General features: G+C 40.7%; 1 protein-coding gene across 1 annotated transcript in view; it reads right to left on the bottom strand.

Moving 5' to 3' along the window:
• Nucleotides 1–15484, bottom strand: part of LOC140495521 (teneurin-3) — a 2480372-nt gene that overhangs the window by 1144114 nt on the left and 1320774 nt on the right. The window contains exon 6 of the mRNA XM_072594601.1: nt 9385–9459. The gene's annotated coding sequence lies outside the window, so the exon portion shown is untranslated. The remainder of the gene's footprint in view (nt 1–9384; nt 9460–15484) is intronic.

Genomic DNA, 15484 nt, shown 5'->3' with positions numbered 1-15484 from the left:
TCCAGGGATGTGTAGGTTAGGTGCATTAGTCATGGGTAAATATAGGAAAATAGGGTAGGGGAATGGGTCTTGGGTGGGTTACTCTTCAGAGGATCACTATGGACTGATTGGGCCGAAGGGCCTGTTTCCACATTGTAGGGATTCTATTCTAACGGTTTACAATTCATGTCAGTGATGTGGACACAAGGACCAAATGTATGATTACCAAATTTTTTGGCGGAGATAGTTTCCTTGAGGCCTAGAGATTTCTCTTACCATGTTTTAGCAAACCCGCCTTATTAAATACCTATGACACCCATGTTATCTCTCATATCTGATTCCAGCTCCATCTTATTGTAGCCATTCCCAGAAAAAATTCACCATTCAGCAGATATCCTGGAATTCAGCATTCTCCATAGTGTCTGCTCCATTTTGAAACTTCACTGTATCCCTGGACAAGCACTGTCATTCTGGAGCTGCCTTGCACAGTTACTAACATTTGCCCTGGCTATAGTAAACAGGGGGAAATCTGTACCCTGCTTTGAGGGCAGGACCTTGCCAGATAGCAGGGAATACCCTCTTCATCCAGAAAACAGCAGTGAATGCCATAAGATCAGACCATTCGACAAGATTCAAGTAGCCTCACCATTTGCAGGAATGCCCAGCACAGCAGGAAAAATGTCAATATCCTTTCTGACTTCATCTGCATCTTCTCTCCATTACCTCACGCTCACTCTATTTCAGAGAGCAAAGATCATGCTCCCCCACTCACACTATGGCAGACAGCATCTACCCCACTTTCACCCATATCATCACTCATCCTGCATGCTCTCGTCTCTCAAAGACCTTATCACCTGCCCCATCAGTAATAGTTGTGCCATCAATTTGCATTTCATGTAATACCTTCCTTTTTCTCATTCCATGAGAGCCCACATCGGACAGAAAGAAGCATGGTGGACAGTGAGCTGCCTGTCATTTTGCTTCACACACCTTCTGAGAAGGGTATCCCTTCTCTGACCCCTCCGGGTGGGCCTGGATACATGGCGGAGACTGACATTGACTCGCTGTGAAAGAATTCCTAAGAAAGCCTATCCTCTTCACTTGACTGAGGCCTGCTGGTAACCAATAACAAGCTCCCTGACCTTGGCATGGGGAGGCATCAGTAATATAAGCTTGGTACCTACATAAGGGGAGTAACTGCAATGGCCAGCAAAGAAGCAATGCTGTGAGCATCCAGGTAGGCTCAGAGTGAGGACTATGAGAGCATGTAGCGTTGTCCATTCTATGAGCTGGGTGCATGTCCCTGAGCACACACTGTCCTTGTTGCAGCAGTACAATGAGAGTTGTCAGTGCACTCTGGGGTGCAGCATTGAAGAGCAGAAACATCCTGTAAGTGGATTGGAAATGTGCCATGAGAGTGCTTGGAAATATCTGATGCCAATGTCCATATAAATTGGGTACATACGGCAGTTGAGCATGGAGTGTGCCCTGAGATGCTGGTAAAAAGTTTCCATCATAGAGGTCGTTCAGAGCGGGCAGCAAGCTATATCTGCCAGGCACTCACTCTGCTCTCCATGTAGAGTTATCCCAACGTCGAGCAAAGTTGACCATTTTTGTTGCCTGATTCTGCCACACATCCTTGCTGTAGCCCATGCCACTAAGAGATTCTGCTCAGAGCTTTGGAATAGAGGTGGAGAGATTTTTGGTAAGCAAGGGGCTGAAAGGTTAGCAGTAATATTTGGGAAAACAGATTTAAGTTGCATTTGAAAATCGAAGGTTGATAAATCCCTGGACCAGCTGAGATCCACCTCAGGTTGCTGAAGGAGGTGATGAGAGGGATAATGAATGCACTGGTGGCTGCCTTGCAGCATTCTATAGATGCTGGACAGAATAGTAGGAAGCAACTAAAACCCCACTATTTAATAAGAGAGAAAGAGGGAAAAGGAATACTGCACAAATATTACTTTGACATCAGTCATCAGGAAAATGTTGGAATCTTGAGAACTGAACAGTGAGAAGAGTGTATAAATTGTATCGAGTCAGCTTGGATTTATGAAAAGGAAACCACGTCTTAACAGGTTTGTTGGCATTATTTTAGGACATTACTCGGAATACTGATAAAGGAGAACCCATGCATGTGGTACATTTGTTTTTTTCTGAAGCGTCCCGCACAAAAGACTAATAATTAAAACTGCAGCACATGAGATTGGCAGAAGCATATGCATATGGACTGTGAATTCTTTAATAGACAGACAGAAGACAGAGGAATCAATGGATCATTCTCAGGATGGAGGAATTGCAATTAACTGAACTAGGTCCACAGTTGTTCTGAATCAATATGAATGGCTTGGTGAGAGGGACTAATGGTATAATATCCAAATTTACTAACACCTTCAAACTGGGCAGGAAGGTAAATTGTTGTGGGGATACAAAAAGGGTCAAGAAGACCTCACTAATTTAAATGAATGATGTGGAACAAAACAGCTAGAATAATAAGTGAAGTTATTTTCTTTGGTAGAAAAGAAAACAGAAAGGCAAAATTTTTTTTTAAATAGTGAGAGTTTGGGAAGTGTGCAAAGGGACCTGGATGTCCTTGTTCATGAACCACTTGAAGTTAACAAGTTAGGAAGGCAATGGTATGTTGGCCTTCATTGCAAGGGGACTTGAAGACAGGAGTAAAGGTGCCTCGTTGCGGTGGTAAAAAGAGTAAGTGAAACCTCACCTGGAGTACTTTGTACAGTTTTGGTCCCCTTATCTTGAAAAGAATGCAAGAGGCTCCATAAAACTCAAGTATGACAGAGTTTCAGCACACAATGTAGCCATTCAGACCATCATATCAATACTGGGTGAACAAATTAGCTGACCATTCCAATCCCATTTACCAGCATGGTCCATAGCCTTGCAGCTTACAGAGTTTCAGATTCAGATCCAGGTTCCCTTTCAAGAATTTGAGAGTTTCCATCTCAACCATCAAACTGGACAGTACATTTCAGAGACACACAACCTCTGGGTGAGAAAGACTTTCCTCACATCCCCTTTAACAATCACCTTAAATCTACATTTCATGGTATTTGGCCTCTTCACACTGGGAAACAGGTGTTCCTGTCCTATCCAAATCCCTTATTATAGAGACATAGAGATCTATGTCAAAGAAGGAAGTCCCTTTGACCCAATAAGTCAAAAACAAGAACCCTACTATCCTGATCCCATTTTCCAGCACTTGTACCATAGCCTATTGTTTTTGCACTCAGAACTTTGCCTACAAATGTGTTCCTCTCAGTGTCTTGCACTATTTGAGGGATTAATCTCTGGAATAGTGGGATTTTTAGTGAGGAGAGACTACCTGTATTCCACACAGTTTCAAAGCACAAGGGTTAATTTACTTAAAATATATATAATCCTTATAAGGCCCTGGCTGATGAGTCTAAAACTAAGGGAAAAAAATCTCAAGGGATATAAGTCATAAAGCATAATCCATTTACTACTGAGATGGGAGCGAAAATGAGAGACAATCTTTCTGAAACATATAAGGTCCTGAGGGGATTTGACACAGTGGACATGAAAGCAATGCTTTCTCTTGTGGAAGAGATGAAGTTTAAGGAGATAGTAACTGGTAATAAAAGCAAGGGGTCGTCCACTTAAAACAGAGATGAGGAGAAATGTTTTCTTTCAGAAGTTTGTGAGTCTTTGGGACTCTGTGACCCAGACAGCTATGAAAGCAGAGTTGTTGAATATTATTAAGGCAGATGCTGAGAGATTATTGATGACGAAGGGTGTCAAGAGTTATTTGGGATTAGTCAGAGGATGGAGTTGAGGCCACAATCGCATCAGCCACAATTTAATAAATGACAGAACAGGTACGAGGTGCCAAAAGGCCTCCTCTTGTTCCTAATTCTTATGTTTGTATTGAAACCCTTATGAGCACATAATGATGTGGAATCTTCATTCTTAGCTATCCCTTTTGTGGCTGTTTTATTGTGTGACTGATTGCAATAAATAGTGCACAGAATAGCGAACATTTACTAAAGCAAATCCAAGAAGCCTGAATCCACAGATAATGGACAAAAACATCTCGAGGGTGTTGAAATGTGGGCTTCTTCTCAGTACATCTTCAGTGTCTATTTCACTTATTTTGCTACTTTATTTTGACATGTGTGAAAACTGCTAAACCTTTTCTGAGCTACCATCAGTTTCGAAGAAGGGTCACTGGACCTGAAACTTTAAACTCTGCTTTCTCTTCACAGTTGCTGCCAGACCTGCTGAGTCTTTTCCAGCAGTTTCTCTCCTTGTTTCTGACCAAATTTGGTGCTCATTTTCCGATTACTCTCCCTCACTCTGCAAAATCAAGCTGATGTCAGCCACATGACATCACGTGCGTATAATCCTCTGGTACCTCAGTCAGGTGTCACTTTGTTCTCAGTGATTGTTGGCAGTACTATTAAATATGTGGGCAAACTTTTGGGGTGTCCTTCCCGCCACCCCTACTTCCATTCCACTCTGATCACACTGATATACATTTACACATTCTAGCAAAACTAGTAGGTGGGGAACATAGTTAATTTATTCCAGCGGATTAATGATTAGCAAGATCAGTTGGTGAGCTGAAAAATTGAGTTGCTACTATTATATGCAATTAGTTTTTTGTTTCTGCTAGCAATGTGCACTTCCTTATTTTCATTCCACGATTATGCAGTATTCACAAATTTTGCATCAAAGGAAAATGACTTTGACACAGCCTTGGGGTTGCATTAAGAACAGATAGAAGAGAAGAACACTAGGGTGCCCTAAGATTGAGGAGAGGGCCCTTTGAAGATGTAGGAAAAGTTTTAGTCTTCTGTGACCACATTGCCAAGCCATGACTGAGAATGGGAGGCCCTATACACAGAGACCTTGGGTTCTCAACAGAACTGGTCTTTGCAGTGAGGTCAAACGAATGAGACTTAGCCAACTCCAAAGCTTGCCTGCCAACAGGAGTCCTCCTGAGGGACCTGCCTGGCTTCACCTACTGCTTGGAGCATGTCTGGTGCCTGTTAAATCTGACCAGCGCTCACTGTCTGGCTGACCCCATGTGGTCAGTGTACAATAATGAGAATGGAAATAATAAAGAGACTTCTTGTATGCTGCAGTAGTGAAAGAGCAATCATAAGCAACTGATAATGATGAATGGATGGAATACCATGGTACTGGAGAGATCAGTATTGTGTGTACTAGGATAAATAAAAGACTTTGTGGAAACTGACCGAAGTTAGACAGCAGTCTCTCCTATCACAGAGAGGAAACTTGTAAAAATCTGGAAGACTTGCAAGTGACTGTACTAGGTGTTCAGGAGCTCTATTTGGAAGTATACAAAAGGAGTCAGTGTGTCGTTTGAAAGTTGTACTTTTTTTCCTGTGTTAGGTGGTGGATGAACCATTCAGCTCACACACAGTGACGGGCAGCATCGAAGGCAGGAGTCATTCTGAAGTGTGGGGCAGAAACCTGAGGTCCATGGCAGCTCAAACCAGAAGGACAGGACAAACCAGTCAATTAACTGTCATTAATTTTCACCTCTCCACTGCCAAGTGGGTAGCTACCATTGTCTACTCACCTCCAGCATGAATGGATGGAGGCAGGAGGGTGACAGGTACCTGACCTGACGCACCACACGAAAAGCAGCACACGACATCTGCCTGTTACCAAAACCACATCAATGTCCCTGATGGGATTGTGCCCTGTATTGCTGCATCTGAAAATTCTGAACAAAAACCTTTTGAAAATTCCTGCTTGTTGACCCTAAACATGCTAAAGAAGGATTAGCCCTTCCACCAGAATAGAACTGGTCATCTAGTCACACACCCCTGTTCTTTACCCTTGACCTATAAACACTTTCATTCATATCTTTATCCAATTCTCTTTTGCAGGTTGCAATTACACTTGCTTCCAAAACACACTCAGGCAGTGCATTCGAGATCATAATCATAATGTATGATGCAGAAATGAAAAGAAGAATAACGCGATAGAGTTTGACAAAATAAGGTGGGTCGAGGCTTGCAAGGTATAAGTGGAATTACAACTCAAGGCAAGAGATTCCATTTTATGTTGTCCAGTGGTAGCTTTCTAATTTCATTTGAGAATTTATTTTCCCCAATTTGTACCTTCCGTATTGAATTCATGTTATGAATAGAGCTTTGGAGGGATAACATTTCTTAAAAAAAACAAAGTAACAAGGCAGGACAAGTTACAAGCTTCTGTCCATCTGGAAATCACAAAAGAATATTGTTTTCAGTTAATAAGACCATAAGATATTAAACAAGAAGTAGGCCATTCAGCATAGTGAGTTTGCCCTGCCATTCAATGAGATCATGGCTGACCTGATAACCCTCAGCTACAGTTTCTTGTCTTTTCCCCATTACCCTTGATTCCCTTACTGATTAAAAATCTGTCTATCTCAGCCTCGAATATACTCAGTGATCCAGCCTCGACGGTAAAGAATTCTGCATGTTCGTTACTTTCTGGGGGAAGAAATTCCTCCTCATCTCTGTTTTATTCTGAGATTATGTCCTCTGGACCCAGATTCTCACACGAGGGGAACCAGCCTTTCTGCATCTGCCCTGTCAAGTCCCCCTAACAATCTTGTGCATTTCAATAAGATTGCCTCTGATTCTTCTAAACTCCAAACCGACTCAACCTCTCCTGATATAAGACAGTCCCCTCCGAAGCCTGGCTCAGCCAAATGAACCTCCTTTGGGTTGCTATCAATGCTAGTACATCCTTCCTTATTACACCACAGAAACCAAGTCTGAATGACGACAATAAATCATTTTCAACATTAAAATAGAAAAATATCTTGCAATGTAAAAGTGGACTCAGCCAGATGAAGCAGAGTCATTTTTTTTCTTTCCAATGGTCTTATTTATGACTATGTTTTCAAATATCAAATGAAGTGCAAACCACAGAAAGGAATATGACCAAAACCAGATGCCAGGGCTGAAAGATTCAATTTTTTCCTTGCTTAGTTCACATCTCGTGGCTCAATAACCTGGCTAGAAATGGAAAGAAAACCTGCCCAGATTTGCTGAAACATATGCCAACAGACTCTGTGTAAAATCTGAAGTGAATTGCGGCTGGATTACTCTCGGTTGTTAGCAGTGCAACATACCTGGTGCAGATGCTGCTCTCAGGAAATGGGTTTCATGCAGCACCAAAGTTGTATTTTACTTCAAACTGAATATTTTTACACCCATTTCAAAACAGCAGCCTCCGTGCATTGAGATTACACATTTCTCTCAGTGTTAATTTAGGGGAGATAGTGGTAACGTCAAATCACTCATGTTTCAGAACCCTACGCTAATATTCTCGATGGACATGGGTGCGAACCCCATCGTGGTAGATGGTGAAATTTCAATTCATTGAGAAGACTACCATCCGCCACAGATTGTTGTAAAACACCAACTGGTTAATTAATGCCTGCACAGAAGGAAATCTGTCTTCCTTACCTGGTCTGGCCTACATGGAACTCTAGACACACAGTAAAGTGGTTGAGTCTTAACTCCCCTCTAAAGTGATCGTAATAAGCCACTCACAGGATGGCCAGTACATGGTGATTTAACCAGTATCGCTCACATCCCATGAATGAATACATGACCATCAAATCTCCCATGATATTAGAGCTTCCTCAGGAAATCATAAGACCATAGGACATAGAAACAGAAATTAGGCCATTCAGCCCATCGAATCTGCTCTGCTTTTCAATCATAGCTGATAAGTTTCTCAACTCTATTCTCCCACCTTCTCTTTGTAACCTTTGATCCTCTTAAAAATCAAGAACCTCTCTCTGTCTTAAATACCTGGCCTCCATAAGCTTCCATTGAAATGAATTCTATAGATTCATCACTCTCTCGCTGAAGAAGTTTCTCAGCTCTGTTTTAAAAGGTCTTCCCTTTACTCTAAGGCTGCGCCCTTGGGTCCTAGTCTTTCCTGCTAATGCAAACATCTTCCCAATGTCCACTCTATCCAGGCCTTTCAGTATTCTGAAGTTTCAATCAGATCCCCCTCACCCTTCGAAACTTCATCGAGTATAGACCCAGGGTCCTCAAACGTTCCTCATGTGTTAAGCCTTTCATTCCTTTCATTCTCATGAACCTCCTCTGGACCTGCTCCAGGGCCAACATATCCTTCCTGAGGTATGGGGCCCTAAATTACTCCAATATTCTAAACATGTGGGGCATAATTTTACCTTAAAATAACCCTCACCTCACCATTTTCCTTCCCATCTCACCACCTCCATTTCCATCTTAGCTACAAAGTCAACCAAACCGCCCCGTGGCCCAACATTTCAACTCCCCCTCCCACTCTGCCGAGGACATGGAGGTCCTGGGCCTCCTTCAGCGCCGCTCCCTCACCACCAGACGCCTGGAGGAAGAACACCTCATCTTCGGAACACTTCAACCCCAGGGCATCAAAGTGGACTTCAACAGTTTCCTCATTTCCCCTTCCCCCACCTCACCCCAGTTCTAAACTCCCAGCTCAGTAACTGTCCCCATGACTTGTCCAGACTGGTCCTACCTGCCTATCTTCTTTTCCACCTATCCACTCCACCCTCTCCTCCTTGACCTATCACCTTCATCCCCTCCTCCACTCACCCATTGTACTCTATGCTACTTTCTCCCCACCCCCACCCTCCTCTAGCTTATCTCTCCATGCTTCATGCTCACTGCCTTTATTCCTGATGAAGGGCTTTTGCCCGAAACGTTGATTTCGAAGCTACTTGGATGCTGCCTGAACTGCTGTGCTCTTCCAGCACCACTAATCCAGAATCTGGTTTCCAGCATCTGCAGTCATTGTTTTTACCTCTTTGTTTTTACAAAGTCAGGCAGTTGCCCCACGTGCATTTAACTATTAGCTGTCACTGACTTGTGATGGGGATTTTGTCTTTCAGAAACCAGATGGGCCACCTCAGAGAGTCGTCAGACAATCTGAGTCCAATATGGATAGCGCCACTAGGTCTGGTGACCAGTGTACCCAGAGAATACCCACATCTTCAATGGGTAACTGTTAAATCCAGCATCGCATCTCTCATGGTAAAACTTTGTCTGTTGCATTTTGATTGCTGCCACTGGGAACTTGCTTTGTAATTTACTTAAGGAGTGGAAATACTTGATAATGAATCAGAACTGTAAAAATACGTCAAGACTAACTTATCTACTGCAAAAAGTTTGTGCAGCAACACACAGAAACTTTATTGAAATAGTGAACAGAGATAGATTTTACATGTAAATTCACTGAAGTAAAATAATTTTGGAATTAATTCGCGTCAATTTACTGAATGGGTGTATTATCCCTGCATTCAGTTCTTAGCTCAAGTTTGTTTTCACAAGTTCATCATTACATTGAAAACATGTTTTGAAACAGATATTTTTACCTTACCTTGAAGGAGCACACAATAAGCGATAGTGGTCTTCTGTCACTGACTGATGTTATCAAGTGGTCCCATATTGTCTCCTGAAACATGAAGGGGAAGTAGAAGTGTCAACTGCATTATTTTAATCCAATGTTTGTGTTTTCATTTTGAATATTTCTGGAAAGAGCGACAGTTTGTGAAAAGTTTTTCTTCTTGCACTCATCAGGACAGTCACAAGAATGCCCAATCTCAAATCATAACATCAATTTATACTCTAGTCGAAGATGGTGTTGATTGGTTGACAAGTCAACTTTGATTAGCCAAGGCATTATCAATGAGTCAGTGTTAATGTTTTGGGTCCAGTGATCCTTCATCAGAAGGGTTCCAAAGAAGGATCACTGAACTCGAAATGTTAACTCTCATTTCTCTCCACAGTTGTTGCCAGACTTGCTGATTGTTTTCATTAATTTCTGTTTTTATTTCTGATTCACAGCATTCACAGTTTTTTTTTCATCAATGACCCAATGTCAGGTTCATTTTAAGTTACCCATGTATTAATATCCATTATGTACTTTAGTTGGAAAAGTTTGCAGAACATTTCAATCAAGCAAAGTAGATTCTCTATGGATGGGTGCAGAGGAAGCTCACAGAGATTAATCATTGTGGCAAGTAAGCAACTGACAATCTTAACCAAGAGCTTATTGGTTGCAATTATCTGACAGATGAAAGCACACACTTTGAAATTTCCTTCCACAATGCAAGTGGAATGATCAAGGTGAACCCGTTCTGGTTTACAGAAGCTGAAGGAAAATCTAAAGTGAAATAATGGAGGCCCAACAATCCTGTAACTGGTCAAAGAATGATGTCCACCATTCAGTTCCATTTATCCGTGTTTGTTTACTCTCCATGATATTTTACATGGCGAGTTCGATGAATAAAGGATGGAAATGTGAGTGCCCTCTACAGGGCATCACTGTGTAAACATTCATAAATTTCCTGAACCAGTCATGTGAAGGATTGTGAAATGAACAGCTTAAGGTCTGAACAAAGAAGTCAATTTTTTACTGAGTGAATTCAATGTTAAATGCAAGAAAAAATGATGAGAGTAAAATAAAATTTAAGACATATAACTGATATAATAATAAAGAGAAAAGTAATATCTTTAAAGTAAATAAAACTTTAAGCTATATTTACAACTAGAAGGAATGAAACTCCACATTTGTAACAGCAAATTATGAGGACCAGAGGTACTGAGTAATTGAGAATAACACTTAGCACATCAGGATACTTGGATTGGAATTTTAATAATAATATAACACACCAAGTAGTAATATTCAGAAAGTAATATAAAATAAATTATAATGTTGAGTCCCATGAGGAGATATTGGGTCAGCTATCGAAAAATTTGATCAAAAAACTAACTCAGAAGCAGTGGCTTAAAGGTAGAAGGGGAGATAGAGGGCAGAATTAGTGAGCACCTCCCCCACCCTCTGCCAATACAGGAATATTCAGAAAGAAGAAAATTTGAAGATGCTGGTGTTGGACTGGGGTGTACAAAGTTAAAAATCACACAACACCAGGTTATAGTCCAACAGGTTTATTTGGAAGCACTAGCTTTCGAAGTGCTGCTCCTTCATCAGGTAGTAATTGTAAGACACAGAATTTATAGCAAAAGTTTACAGTGTGATGTAACTGAAATTATACATTGAAAAATACCTTGATTGTTTGTTAAGTCTCTCATCTGTTAGAATGACCATGATAGTTTCATTTCTTTCATATGTAAATCACAAACTTTTTTTAAAAAGTTACATTCTCAGGTTAACTTTAACAATTGGTGTCAGTCCAGATAATGTGTTGAAGGTGTTAGCCCCTTGTGTAACTGCTGTCTGTGCCATTATGTTTAGACTGAGTCTAATCTAAAAAAAATGAATTAGCAGAACCTTACATGGATTCATGCAGTTTTTGAGCAAAGTACAATGTCTAAACATTGGGTCTGGAATCAGGACAGGGTGAAGGAGTTGTTCGCAGCCCATTTTGAAGGAATCACCCCTTTGCTCACTGTCAACCACTCCCCCATCCCTTGCTGACACCTTTGGGAGGGGCTGTGTGCCAGGCTGTGTGCCATAGTGGTATTGGTCATTTGATGCTGCCAGTAATGGAAAGCTGCCGGGTTCTGATTGGTTCACAGCTCTCAGAGACAATGTTTCTCACTTGTTAAGAGTTTAATTAAAATGAAGGGTCAATAGAATCCAAGATGGAGCCGTTTATTATTAGATTGTATCAGACTTCCCAAAAAACATTTGACCCTATCGTTTTCACAGCTACTGAACATGAGCCCTGACTTGAACATTAAGTGCTGGCTGGACTGGCAGAGAGGTTAGGAAAGGAACTCCAGAGCCCAGCAACTCGGCTGGAGCAACTGAAATGGGGGAGCAAAGGCCAGAATTAAAGGAGCACTGATATCTCACAGGGTTATGGAGCTGGAGGACTTTGGAGAAGGGGATGGGGTGAGGCCACTGAAGGGATTTGAAAACAAGGATGAAAATTTGAAAACCAAGAAGTTGCCTAACGTAGGCCAATGGGGATCATGAGAACTAGATGTTCAGGGAACATGAATTATGTCAGGGGTAGGAGAGTTTTGAATGACCTTATATTTATCGATAATACCGCTGGAAATTTAAGCAACCCATAGACTGAGGCAGGGATGAAGCCAGACCAGCGGAAATAGAAATTACACAATGGAAGAAAATAAAGTGCATTAAATTGGGCATGAACCTGATGCTGATCTTAAGGTAATAGTAAGCCCAATTTTCCTCACTGTCATTTTGATACCAACTATTAGTTTGGTGCAAGATACAATCATGATGAAGGGCTTATGCCTGAAACGTCCATTCTCCTGCTCCTCGGATGCTGCCTGACCTGCTGTGCTTTACCAGCACCACACAACACAAGGTACAAAGAACAAAGGTAAAAGGGTGAAAAATTCTCAATGCTTGCCGATAGTAACATAAACTAGCTTTCCTCCTCAAGTGACTGTCTGTGTGGAGTTTGCACGTTCTTCCCATGTCTGTGTGGGTTTTCTCCAGGTACTCTGGTTTCCTTCCACAATCCAAATATATACCGATTAGGTGAACTGGTCATGCTAAATTGCCCATAGTGTTAGGTGCATTGATCAGGGGTCAATATAGGATAGGGGAATTGGTCTGGGTGTGTTATTCTTTGAAGGGTCGGTGTGGACTTATTGAGCCAAATAGCCTGTTTCCACACTGTTGGGAATCTAATTAAATCTAATCTAAAACTTAAGCAAAATCTCACCTGTTTGAGCCTGGTAGCCAGGTGAAGAATGAAACTTACTGTTTTAATGATAGGTGATTGCTTGCATTATCAACAGCATAGTGAATAAGTATACCTGTTCCTGGAAGATTACACACCAAAGAAACTAACAAAAAGCAAAAAGGCTTTGGACAAAACGGTAATGGCTCTTTTGAAGACATTGAGTGACCTCTTTTGCATGGGGTGATAATCCTAATTAAGTTTTCGACTGCACAGATTGATAATGAGCCGTTAAAATGTTAGACAGGCGTTTCACAGTCATGGTATTATGACAACTACATTGACTACTAATGCATATGTCCTTCTTGGCCTTGAATCCAATTGCTAAAATGCATATGAGATTAAATCTAATAGTCCAAAAGAGCGAAATGATCTTTCTGCAATGTTGCTGAGTTACTCAGAACAATCAGGGTTTTGGATCAATGTGTTAAAACATAATTCATTAACCTTTTATTTTCAGACAAGTGGAAAATCATTACGGATTACTGTAAAAACCCTATAATACTAAATACAATTTAAGCTTGGAATATAATGCGGCAAAATGAGGGCAACTCACATAAAACATCCCCCTATGCACCGATAGTGGGAGTATGGGGATTCCAACCGGGGTTTACAGACACCACTTATAAACTCTGGAGATCCAGGGGTATCTCATGTCTAGGGGACCTATTTAAAGATGGGGTCTTAATGTCTTTTGAACAGCTGCGCAGAAATTCGGATTACCTAATGGAGACCTCTATCGATACTTCCAAATTTGAGACTATATACAGAAGAAGACTACGTTTTTGGATAGTCTTTATAAATCAGATAGAGAATGTAGAGTACTATGACCAATGGGGGTATCCTCCATCAGTACTATTTATCGTTTACTACATGATGAAGTATCGGGAGATATGGACAATCTGCTTAAAACATGGGATCAGGAATTGGGACTAGAAATCTCTATAGAAACATGGAATGACATTTGGGAAAACGCCAGAAGAATCACCATCTGTAACAGAACCCAGGCTATCCAGCTGAAGATACTTCATAGGGCCCATATAGCACCGGATCGATTGGCAAAATTTAAGGTAGGGGCATCTCCAATGTGTCCCAAATGTAAAATAGAGGTGGGCACTCTTGTACATTGCCTATGGACCTGTCATAAGATCTGTAGATACTGGACTAAAGTAGCAAGTGCCCTGACAGAAATTTTAGGAACGGAAATTAAAGTGGACCCCGCATCTCTCATTTTGGGCTTTTCGAACTTACCCTCCCTGGATATGCACGGGAAGAGACTATTTTCTCTTCTCTCTTTCTGTGCAAGGAAAAATATTTTGGTAAACTGGGTGGTTGAGGGCCCCCCTTGACTTTCAAATTGGCACAGATTAATTATGGAATGTATTCCCCTTGACTTCTTTACAAATATGGTGCACCGAAAGACCAAATTATTTTATAAAATATGGCAGCCCTTCTTGAATTATATAAATACAGATATTTCAGCCATACTAACAAGGGCTTTTATTTAATTGAGATTGCGAACCTGGCTGGTCCGGGGCCCCTTGGGAGAGGAATCCCGCACGAATACGGGTTTTGTTACATTTGATGTTAACACATTCCGAGCATGTATCTCACTACCCAATTTCTGTGTTATCCACTGTTTTTTTTTCTTTCTCTTATTTGAATAATGTAAGAGACTTAAATATACACTCTGGTTAGTTGTAGGTTAGATTAGTAGTTAGTTGAGTTTTGTTTATTTTTCTCGGTATTTTTCTTTTGTTAAATTTTGGTTATTATATATTTAAGATTTAATTGTATATCAATGTTTGTACTTGAGAGTTTTGTTTATTTTTGTAAACTTGTAAAAATGTTAAATTTCTAATAAAAATATCGATAAAAAAACATAATTCACTGATTTTAGGAATGAATAGCCATCGCTGTTATGTTTGTGATTTATTTGCCAGACTGCACATTTGGTTGTGGGTTTGGAAATTATATTAAGAAACTGGGTACCAATAAATATAGTTTCTGAATTTTGTTTTTGACCTGGCACAACTTGAGTTCAGACTGTGGGTCATCTTTTTTCCTCATCCTGCTCTCTGTTATACATCTGCCAATCATTTCCATAATTGAATTCACATATCATCCTTAAAGGATGCTGAAATCAATAGAGACAGTACCGTTGGTGACTTTAACTGTTAGTGTTGGCAGTAAGTTATTTTCATAACCTTGCTCTTTTGCCAATTTTATTAATAGCATTAAATTGTGGGCCACTGCCATCATTAAAATAGCAAACAATTGAGACTTGTTACAACCGATTAAGTGTCTGTCTCCTCATTTTACCAACAATAACTTTTCTGTTTGGATGTCAGATTTGCACAGGGGACAAAACCGATTCACACGCATGTAACCTTACTGGTAGCAAAGCGATGTATTTTGGTTGAAAAAGAAATGTTCAGTGTGAACCTGAAGGCCTTTGAACCAAAGTAGTTCAATTTGGTTCTGTGAAGGATCTGTGAAGGCAATGTGCTTGAACAAACCAGAAATACAAGGCAATCTAAAAATTAATACTGTTGCTTCGCTCACTTCCCACAGTCGATAATGCTTTTGGTCAGAATTCTGGAAGAATTTGCCTGTTCTTCTTTAAATGATGTCATGGAATATTGTAGTGTTGTCATGAGGCCAGCCAGATGTACATCATAGAATATGAGTTCCTGATTGAGGCTGTAAATCTGTTCCAATCGGGGAGCCCTGGCTGACAGATTAAAAAAAAGAGGAATGTCAGAAATTCTGACACACTGGGCACTGACTCTA

Source organism: Chiloscyllium punctatum, chromosome 2 (assembly GCF_047496795.1).
Source record: "Chiloscyllium punctatum isolate Juve2018m chromosome 2, sChiPun1.3, whole genome shotgun sequence".
Classification (NCBI taxonomy): Eukaryota; Metazoa; Chordata; class Chondrichthyes; order Orectolobiformes; family Hemiscylliidae; genus Chiloscyllium; species Chiloscyllium punctatum.
This window is presented reverse-complemented; position numbering and strand designations above follow the sequence as displayed.